We start from the raw sequence: 11,871 nt of genomic DNA on the forward strand, positions 1-11,871 counted from the left end.
ATCTGGTGTTACAGTAGGGTATTTTTGCTGCTGTACTTGCCTTTATCTGTGTTTATATATACATTTTAATAAATTTTATTTTAAACAGAACAAGATTTCACCACAAAATGACCAAGATTTTTAACCAACGAGCAAAGTTGACTGAAAACGATGGGAGAAATGGTTTGAAAGTCACAAAAACAGACTTCTGGGAAACCATCACAAGCAGGTTTTGGTGTCACTTTGAGGAAAATGTTCCCATCAGTGGATGTGTTCACTAGAATCAACAGCTGGACACCACCGTTCAGGGCAAGTTCAGCAGCAACACAAACGTCTGTACGCTTGAAATAAAATAGGTGCATTTACTGTGATGTGTTCAAATGTCTGCGTGGACGTGGAGCCATAAAACTCAAACCTCATCACGAGCGGAGAGGCTGTTTGCTGTCCGACCAGACAATAAAGCAATACTTTAAAAGCAGCTGTCTGTTGATGTGATGGCCCCTCTGATTGATTATTGATTACTGCTGATTGTAGAAAGGGACTGTTTATGCTGCAGATGTTGAGTTCAAAACTTCATGAATTTATTGTTTTCATGTTGTAGCCGTGTCCACGAGGCAATATAAAAATAAACTGAAGTAAAACAACAAGCTTTAGAATATTAAAGAGAGATTCATGCAATTGCCATAACAAATATACCATTAGTTTTGCCTTTTAATCCTATTTAAATAGCCTGTTTAACTCCAGTCCATTCAAATACAAACAAATCTGATGTGATTTGTTTGTTAGTGGCCCTCTCTGGATAAAGTTTAAGAAGTCAGGTTTAAATTTTCGTACATTTTTAACCTCTTTGACTCGTCTTACCTAAACCGAATGAAATCTAGTCTTTACTTTCTCCTAAAATGTCCCCTTGTAATAAATCCACATGCTATTTGTTTTCTAAAAGCCTCCTTCCTGTAGCATTTTTACAAGTTATATTTGGAACGTAAAATGCCTCTAATGTCACGGAAGCTGGAAACTAAGAAACATTTCCTTTTGCAGATAAGTCAAACACAGGACGCCAACAACTGCTGCACGTCAAATGATATCTTCTGAGGAATAAATAAGATGCAGCTGGGAAGTTGTGTAATGGAAAAACTGAGTGGCACCAGGTGAAGTTCAGCTGTGGCAGATTGAGTTTGGCAAAAGAAAAATAGAAATTTGCTTCATTTGGTTTGTCGAGCAAACAACAACACAATGAGCTGATGCTTTCTCTGCAGGCAGCGCGGCTCTTTAATGAAAGGTCAAAGGTGAAGAGCGCTCGCTTTAGCTGTGTTTTTTGTTTCGAATGAAAAAAAAAAACAAGACCTCGAACTCTGTGGAGTCCCACAAGTTTCTACCAAATATCTTGATGTGACGTGAAAAGGTGACAGAAATATTCAGTTTTTGCTTTTGTCACATTTCAATGTTTTACATCAAGGAGCAAATATTACACAATAACAAGAGTAAATAAAAATGCAGTTTTTAAATATTTAATTTATTAAAAATACATAAAAGTTTATCCAAACCAACCTCAGCCTATTTAAAATAATAATAATTATTGCCTTCTTTGGGAAATCATGAATTACCAGACTTTATAAGAGTTCAGTCTGATTTGTGCCAGGTATGTAGAATTTAAAATAAAAAAATTGATCCATCCATTATCTTTTACCCACTTCTTCCTTTTCAGGGTCATGGGGGTCACTGGTGCCCATATCCAGCAGTCACTGTGTGAGGGGCGGGGGGACACCCTGGACGAGTCACAAGTCCTTAGAGACAAACGAGACAATCACTCACTCTCTCACTCACATCTAGAGACAATTTAGAGTTACCAGTCAGCCTAACATGCATGTTTTTGATCTGTGGGAGGAAACTGGAGTACCCGGAGAAAACTCACACATGCACGGAGAGAACATGCAAACTCCACCCAGAAAGGTCCTTGGCTGGGATTTGATCCGGTGACCTTCTCGCTGAGAGGTGGCAGCTCTACCGATTGCACAATCATTATTTTTATTTTATTTTTTTTATTTACCCTTTATTTATACTGGTAGTCTCATTGAGTCATGATAATTCATTTTCAAGAGACCTGGGAGCAGATGGTGGGGGTTAAGGGCCTTGCTCAGGGGCCCAGAGTGGGGAAAATAAGGGTGGAGGCAGGTGTGGGTGTTTCACCTTTTCCACCCTCATTTTGATGTTGACGGTACTGGGAGTTGAACCTGTGACTTTCCGATCACAGGCCCATCTTCTCTAACCTCTGCGCCACCATTCCCTTGCATTCACAAATAAAGGAAACACAAAACGGTGAACCTTCCCACTGCTCAGCGACTCACCCAGGTGGTCCAACAGAACCCAGAACAATAAAGCTCAGATGATTCAACATCAAATCTACTGCACATTCAAACATGGTGGTGGTAGAGTGGTGGTCTGTCTGGGACTTCTTTGCTGCTCCTGGACAACTTGTGGTAACTGACAGAACCATGAATTCTGCTCTCCAACTGAAAATTTAAAATAAAACTATCACGTTCAGATCTGCAGAAACTTGATTAGACTTGTTGCAGTGGCTCAACCGGTCATTGGGTTTAGGAGGCAAATGTTTTCACACAAAGCCACTTTTCCTTTATTAAAGTCACCATTTAAAACTGTAATTTTGTATTTAATCAGGTTATCTTTGTTTGATGATCTGAAACAAGTGTGTAGCGACCACCCCACCAATAAATAAATAAACAAAGCAAAAACAGCAGAAACCTGTAAGCAGGAAATAGTAAGAAATAAACAAAACAAAATCCACAATCCATCTGTATTGAAAAGTTGAGCCCTTATTTAATCAGTCTGGGGGGCATTTTATTCTATAATCAACATTTTGTAAGGTATTTTTTTTTTTGGCTGATGCTGCTCTTACTGTGCCTTGAGAAAGTATTCGGCCCCCTTGAACTTTTCAACCTTTTGCCACATTTCAGGCTTCAAACATAAAGATATAAAATTTTAATTTTTTTGTGAAGAATCAACAACAAGTAGGACACAATTGTGAAGTAGAATGAAATTTATTGGATGTGTCAAACTTTTTTAACAAATAAAAAACTGAAAAGTGGGGCGTGCAATATTATTGGGCCCCCTTGCGTTAATACTTTGTAGCGCTGCCTTTTGCTGCAGTTCCAGCTGCAAGTCTCTTGGGGTATGTCTCTGTCAGTTTTGACATGGAGAGACTGAAATTCTTGCCCATTCTTCCTGTAAAACAGCTCGAGCTCAGTGAGGTTGGATGGAGAGCGTTTGTGAACAGCAGTCTTCAGCTCTTTCCACAGATTCTCGATTGGATTCAGGTCTGGACTTTGACTTGGCCATTCCAACACCTGGATACGTTTATTTGTGAACCATTCCATTGTAGATTTGGCTTTATGTTTTGGATCATTGTCTTGTTGGAAGATAAATCTCCGTCCCAGTCTCAGGTCTCTTACAGACTCAAACAGGTTTTCTTCCAGAATGGTCCTGTATTTGGCCCCATTCATCTTCCCATCAATTCTGACCATCTTCCCTGTCCCTGCTGATGAAAAGCAGGCCCAAACCATGATGCTGCCACCACCATGTTTGACAGTGGGGATGGCGTGTTCAGGGTGATGAGCTGTGTAGCTTTTACAACAAACATATCGTTTTGCATTGTGGCCAAACAGTTCGATTTTGGTTTCATCTGACCAGATGTTTGGTGTGTCTCCCAGGTGCTTGTGGCAAACTTTAAACTACACTTTTTATGGATATCTTTGAGAAATGGCTTTCTTCTTGCCACTCTTCCATAAAGGCCAGATTTGTGCAGTGTATGACTGATTGTTGTCCTATGGACAGACTCTCCCACCTCAGCTGTAGATCTCTGCAGTTCATCCAGAGTGATCATGGGCCTCTTGGCTGCATCTCTGATCAGTCTTCTCCTTGTTCCAGATGAAAGTTTAGAAGGACGGCCGGGTCTTGGTAGATTTGCAGTGGTCTCATACTCCTTCCATTTCAATATGATTGCTTGCACCGTGCTCCTTGGGATGTTTAAAGCCTGGGAAATCTTTTTGTATCCAAATCCGGCTTTAAACTTCTCCACAACAGTATCTCGGACCTGCCTGGTGTGTTCCTTGGTCTTCATGATGCTCTCTGCGCTTTGAACAGAACCCTGGGACTATCACAGAGCAGGTGCATTTATACAGAGACTTGATTACACTCAGGTGGATTCTATTTATCATCATCAGTCATTTGGGACAACATTGGATCATTCATAGATCCTCACTGAACTTCTGGAGTGAGTTTGCTGCACTGAAAGTAAAGGGGCCCAATAATATTGCACGCCCCACTTTTCAGTTTTTTATTTGTTAAAAAAAGTTTGACACATCCAATAAACTTCATTCCACTTCACGATTGTGTCCCGCTTGTTGTTGATTCTTCACAAAAAATTAAAATGTTATATTTTTATGTTTGAAGCCTGAAATGTGGCAAAAGGTTGAAAAGTTCAAGGGGGCCGAATACTTTCGCAAGGTGCTGTAAGTAAAGTTCTCCTTTTAAATCCACATCTTTAAAACGATCCAACTTGTTTACAGTCAGTGTTGTCCCAAGATGGAAACTGAGACAAACCAAATTGGCGACAGTTTTCTGTTTGCGCCTGCGAGCGAGGACGGGCATGAAAAGCGTATTAATAGACCGGACCTGAACTTCTGTGAAGTCAGAAGTCGGTCTGAGCCGGTCCACGGGAGTAAGTTTAGGACTTGGCAGAGTCCTCGTTAGTCCTGAGCGAGAGCCAGGATGTATCAGATGGAAAATGTCCCACAGACAGAGACATTGTGGACTCTTAACCTGTCTGCTGGTCATCAAAAACTCCCCATTTACTGGTAAACAAGAACAAGCTGTTTTATAGTCAAACGAGAAGATGAACAAGCATTAGTACTTGCCAGAACGACAGATTTATTCACACTTTAGCTTCTAAAATCTCTTTTATAAAAATACAACTTTGACTCTAATGAACTTTACTGTTATAGACAGGAAACTGTTTGTAAACCACATATTATGACTGTGATTAAATTGCTCTTAAATGACTTTTTTCTCTTCATTATTAGTTGGATCATCAAAGAATTGGTTTTTGACTTCCACGTGGGTCATTTTGGTTGTTTCTGTAGGTAAACAAACATAGTAGTTAGCATCCTGCCACAAAATGACTTAGAAATGTTTAATTTAAAGAACATGAAGCATTGATATGAGTAAAAAACAAAATATTGTGCAGGTTTTGTTTCTTACTTATGATTAATTTATTGGGTCAAAAATATTTCCCTAACAACAATTACACTTCTGTTATTTGTAAATTTTGTATAAATTTGACACATTTAAGTCTGTCTTAGAATAAAAGATAATTTCTATTCATGTGCATGCTCTGTTTTTAACATTTACTTTAACAAATGTGCATGTTAGAGATTGAGATCTCTGTATTTTAAATTAGACTCATTCTGACAAATAAGGCCTGCACTACTTTGTTCAGGGAAACCATCATGAGCACCCCCTCCCAACTCCAGTTCATATCATAGTATCCAAATATAGATCTACAACTAACCAGAAATAGAAATTACACCCAGTGTAACCGCAGGGAACAAATTGTCCCACCGGACGTCTCCTACGAATCCAAAGCATGTCAGTCTGCACGAGAATGACCACGGTGGCCATCGTGCTCTCCAGATATCTTCTGATTCCTTACATAATGTGCAAGGAAACACCTGCCCATCATCATCATCATCACTGCCCCTCAGCTCTGGATCTTCTTACACTTCTTGGGAGTTTGCATATGCAACACTCCCCCACACCTCGTGCACAGAGCGAGAAGAGAAAAAAGTTCATCCCGTCTGAGTCAGAGGAAAGATGAGGAGGAGGAAGGAGGGGAGGAGTGCGAAAGCCCAAGAGTCAGCTGGTTCAGACCGGTTTAATGCTCCCTTCTCTTCACCTCTGGCTCACTTTGTCACATTGTGTCTCCATGTTTTTTCCTCGTTTCTCTGCTATTCTTGTCAAAGTTTCTCTTTTACCTCCAAAGTCTCCCCCCACCACCACAGCTGCCCTTTTCCAGGTGTTAAACTTTAGCTCTTATTCTAAAGAAACACATAATAGCTGCTCATTTCCTGAAAGGTAAACTAAAATCATTCAACGAATGGAGTGAAATCAAGGCGGAGGATCTTTGTTTTCCACAGCAGCATTCATTTTTGACTTCAAGATATTATCGGTAGCATTAATTATGGTAGCTGGGGATTGTTAATTCATATTGTGGTTTGATTTTTACACTTTCACTTCCCCACCGAGCAGCAGAACTTCACTCAGATGAGCTCCTGCTGAGCAGACAGCCTGGATAAGGACATCAGACCTTCATAAACAGACTAAAACAAGGCTGGTGGAAACTTTTGAACCATAGTTTAATGTCATAATTATTTTTATCTTCAGCACATGAAGTTCAAGGCTCAGAAAACCTAAACCTCTGTGTCATTCAAAAAGGCACAAGGTGTTATCAGGACAGGTTTCGTAAAACTCTGCAGATGCTGAGAGGTGAAATAATGGATGTACAGCTTGTGAGAAAAGCCTCCAGTTTATTGTAAGTCCTTTTAAATCCCATGAACCAATAAACTAACTCCAAATAGCTGAAGTTATTAATAATTCTGGGATCCCGGTGCACAAACAAGCAGCTCTGGTGACCTGATTGAGACCTGTTTACAGCTGAGCCGCCCTCTGACACCAGCCTGTGTCATTTCTTACAGGGACGTCTTGTTAAAGTGCAAGTCATCGTGATGAATTCGAGATCTGGGCTCGGACGTTTGGATCTTGGACTGACGAGGTTCTCTGTGATAAGGCTTTTGAAGATAATTGGCTTTAAAGCAGCTGTAATTTTCATTAACAACTAAATGATGACGGTTTAATGACGGACAAACATGCTGAGCATCCTCAGCGACTCAGACATGAGCAGCAGCCGAAGGACAGAACTTTATGACGTTCTTTTCAAAAAGAGAAGGAGTATTAACAATTCAGCCACTTCCAAAATTTTACTTCCTTCCCTGGTGGCCAACGACAAAATAAAGTTTTATCCAAACAAACACAAAGCTGCAGAGAAGACGTAGTCCTGCTGATCTCTGGTCCCGAAGGAACACTTTTGTCTTCCTGTCCCTTATTCTCAGAAACTGGAAATATAACGTCAGAGATGTTCAGCTGACAGTTAACGTTCGGCTGATGAAACATTAAAGAAACAACTGCACGATTAAACCAAATGTTGAAATCATGCAGTCTTCACTGTAAATGTAATTTAGAGGCAAACGACACGGAATATTTTTAATTTGACGTCAAATTTACTCGACAGCATCATTGATCTTTGGAATATTATTTCTGAAATCCACTTTTTTCCATATTTTCTTGTTTTGTGGGGGGCCGTTGCAATAAAAGCTCAAGATTTAATTTATTCCATTTACAGAAAACTAGACAAATTTACCACGTTATTCAGATTTTGTGTAGAAAATCATGCGATCACACAAACATGTTAAAATAAAAATGTTCCAAAAATGCCATGGGAAACATAAGAAAAATATGTTTTACATGTTAAATGATGTGACGTCACATGTGAAGTTCATGCATTGTGTTTTCTGTAAGGAATTTATTGGTTTTATGATTAAAAAAAACGTGAACAATACAGTAGATGCTAATAGGTTCAGCCCAGACGTGCTGTTCAGAACCCATTTGTCTTGACATGAACGGTATGAGAGGCCATGAACTTTAGAGCAGCTCAGAAATATCCAGCAAATATTAAGGCCCTGTTTACACTACAACGATCCAATGAAAACAGATTTTTTGTCCTATTTCTATTAACATGCTGGTGAAGATTCTCAGTCATCAAGGACATGATAAATTCAAAAAACGTTCAATACAAAAACAACTGGACTTTATTTGTAACAGAAGACGTTCCGCTCCTCATCCGAGGAGCTTTCACTGCTCATTGAATTGAGAAAGCTCCTCGGATGAGAAGCGAAACGTCTTCTGTTACAAATAAAGTCCAGTTGTTTTTGTATTGAACGTTTTTTTGAGTATTTCTATTAAACACATTTATATGAAAACAATTTAATTACAATCTCTGATTACACAGCAACGAAAGATGTGGAAACGGTGTAATTCCTCCACCACGCCACTAGTTGGTGCTATGTTCTTTGAAACTTGAAACTCTAAGTTCGTATGCGTTAAAAAATATATATTTAATTTTCAATTATTTACGTAAAGAGACAGAAAATGAGCACTGTGTTGGAGAGCCGTAACTCAGAAGCACAAACAATACTCTGGTATCCGCCCTTGTCGATAGTTTCTTCTTCGGTGGATTGTAGGAAAACGTTATGTTTTACGTTATACCACACAAGCGCCAGGGATTCTCTGACAGAAAAGATCAATTTTTTTTTTCTGTTTACACAATAACAGACATGGGGAAGTTTTTGAAGCATTGCACTCTGGAGCCCGTTCCCAAATGTTTTTATTTTCGTGTAAATGAACACTACAAACGCGACGAAACTTCCATTTTCACCAAAAATAGTTTTCGTGTAAACAGGACCTAAAAAAAATTCCTTCAGTAACAATAAGCAGGAGTTCTTAGCGTTCATCAGACATAATGTTCTCCTCTGCTGACGGACTGAAAAAGAAACAAAGATGATTTAAAATTCAGTTTTCAGCTCCTTGGCTCCAGCCTGTTCCATCCAGATCTCCGAGCCCCCACTCCGCCCGCCCGCCCCTGCTAACTTTGGGTTATCGAGGCTACTGGCGAGCTTTCAGACGGAGTGTGAAGTGGAGTAAATGTGCGTCATCTCGTGTGAACGGTACTGCTCAGACTGCTGTGTCACACGGCTGCATGGTCAGAATACCTCCACGTTTAGACTGCTCACCGCTCTTCTCCCCCCCGTCCCCACCCGAGGCTCCTCACTTCACAGATACGTGGAGCTGCTGAGTCAGAGCTGTTCAAACTGGCTGAACGCCTCAGATGTCAGAGAGAAGCTGCTGGAAGTTTAGCTCAGAAGTTCCCAGGATAAACTGGAAAACAACAACCGCGGCCCTCGCGTCGTGACCTCTGACCTCTGACCTGCTGGCCGACAGCCTCATTTGGCGGGAAATATCTAGGATTGTTTTACACGTTGGACGTGAGTTGGAATCGTTAAAAAAAGCAGTCTCAGTGTTGATTCAGGCGCTTCTGAACCAACAAACAGTCATCAAAGAGCAAAGAGGCCAAAATGAAATTCATGCAAACGTTCTGCAGCATTTGACAACTTCTAATTCATAAATGCATTTAAAACCTGAGTGAACCCGAGTCAATTTTTTTTAGCTGCCTCAGCATACGCGTCGCATCAAGAATCCTGAGTTCAGCTGGGCTAGTAGCTCAGTGGTAACCCCGAGGCCGCAGGTTTGATACCAGGTCGAATCAGAAAGGGCGTTTGGTGTAAAACCAAATCTTTCACACGAGTTCGCTCGCTGTGGCGCCTTCTGCCGAAGGGAGCAGCTGAAAGAAAAACAGCCGAGAGTTCAGGTAAAAGCTAACACTCTGTGCTGTGTTAGCAAAACATCTCTTTAAACGCTGAACAAAGGTAAATAATTAGAGGAACACTCACAGCTGAACTGGAGTCAACATGGCCACAGCAGCTAGTCAACCTTGGCGAAGACAAAAACGCCGCCACTTTTAAAAACACTGAGCTGAAACCTGTTGTGGTAGTGGCTGAGACTCCTCCCCAACAGATACTCCGAGCACCAGCTGATGGCACGAGTCCTTGTGTCGCTGCAAGCAAACGCAGCATTTAAATTAAGATAATTGATCCTACAGCTTGTGGCTTTCCAGTTAGTTTAAATCTCTGGTATGAAATGCAGAGGGCGGTATTTAAAGGTGACTTTAAATCAAAAATCTAAATTCGTTAAACTGGCTTCTCATTTTTATCCCAGTCATACACGAATTATTAAACTGTAACTCATGACATCTCAGTTCTCCTTCCTTAAAAAGGTGTATAAGTGTATATTGCACACATTTATAAATAGGCACAAACATTTGTTTGGTTACAAACCAGGCTTGTTATTGGAGCCTTGCGTTTGTGAAACAGTTGCTGCAAATTCCTCCCGTCCACAGATAACAGACCTCGGTCAAATAATGAGCAGGTACGCTCCCGACAGACCTGCAGCAGGACAAAACACAACCTGCTGCACGAGACGAGAGGCTTTTAGCTGATTCTGATCTAAATATGGTGCTCAGATCCTCTGATCTCACTTTTTTTTTTCAACTTCCTGTGTTTGTTTGTCTCCCTAGAAATAAAAAAGCAGGTCTACGCTGCCGCAGTCAAAGCTTTGCACGGTTAACACCTGCGAGTCAGAAGAGTCTCTGAGATTTGGCGTAGTTGTAATATGATGGCTTGAAATGAGCTGGATCAACAGGAGGAATAAACTGTACGACACGCCGTCCTCAAAATGCCTGAAAATTGTTTCTGCCTCGAACGCATCACCTTGAAGGTTAGATGGCTCCCCGGCTGCCAGACGCCTTCATCACAAAATAATCAAAACTTCAGTTTCCATAAAAACATGGAGCTTTCAGATGCTTACTAATTGGGGCCGCCCGAGTCGTAGGCTCAACTACCACCACATCTCATGGTGTCCTTGAGAAAATATACCCAATCCCTAACTGCTCCCCTGGGGGCGCCTACATAGCTGCCCGCTGCTCCACCTGGGTGCATCTCAGGTGTGATGGGTTAAATGAAGCGATTTAATCATTTTAAAGAAACAGCACTTTCTTCTTCTTCTAAACAATTGTTGTTTAAAACCATTCCAAGAGAGAGAGAGAAAGCTGAGAGTTAATTGAATTTATAACATATTCAGTGTTTTTGTTTACTGAAAGTTTGCAAAACCTTGTAACCCAGTAAGTAAACAAATAAATAAATAAATCACTGCTGATGTTGTCAATTAAATAGTTAATTAACACTGATTATAGATTACAGCAAGCCACTGCTTTCAAGGTCACACACACACACACACACACACACACACACACACACACACACACACACACACACACACACACACACACACACACACACACACACTGATGACAGCATCAGTCTTATCACTCAGCAGTTCTTAATAACTTCAGGATGTTGTGAACTGAATATTCATCAGTTGCTCTATGTGTGCGTGAGTGCGTGCATACTAAAACCTGCAGCTAAAAATTTGGGTCAACAGCGCCCTCTTGTGTCTAGGATGAGTTGAAACTACAGAAGCATAAAGACACGCGCACACACACACACAAGCGTTTTTAAGCATAAAGATATTTAAAAAAATCCCCCAACATTTGTTGCTGGCTTGGGCAGGTATTTATTTCACATCTGTTTTTTTTATTTTTTATTAATTATTATAGAGCGCAAACCCGGATACAGTCAGACACCAAACCAACGCCCAACCAGAACAAACTTCTTCTCCAAGTTTTACTTTCACTTTCTTTTCCTGAGAAAAACTCAGGGTGGGGAACATAGATATCATATAAAAGCTAGAAACAGCACGGCTCGTCTGCGCCTAGGGCCGCCATCTTGGAACGGTCGACCGCTCCACTCAGTGCAACCTGTTTGTCAGGAGCAATGAAGTATCTGCGCGTTTAATCAGTCAGAGCTGAATACTAAACTCATTCTCATATTTTTTTTCCTCTGTAAATCTTAAGCGTACAGCCATTAAAACTTAACACATGGCTCAGTGTATTTAAATATTCTTGGTGGGGTTAACATTAACACTAATAAAATATTCTTATGACACGTTTTGCAAAACTCACAGTCACTGATACATTTTTCTATCTATCTATCTATCTATCTATCTATCTATCTATCTATCTATCTATCTACC

The 11,871-nt window shown here is 40.5% G+C and overlaps 1 protein-coding gene across 1 annotated transcript in view; it reads left to right on the forward strand.

The window, feature by feature from the left end:
• The window catches only part of ifi44g (interferon induced protein 44g), a 36,124-nt gene that overhangs the window by 15,948 nt on the left and 8,305 nt on the right, over positions 1 to 11,871 (forward strand). The window lies entirely within an intron of this gene.

The sequence above is a fragment of the Nematolebias whitei genome, chromosome 3, assembly GCF_014905685.2.
Source record: "Nematolebias whitei isolate Nwh7 chromosome 3, NemWhi1, whole genome shotgun sequence".
Lineage (NCBI taxonomy): Eukaryota > Metazoa > Chordata > Actinopteri > Cyprinodontiformes > Rivulidae > Nematolebias > Nematolebias whitei.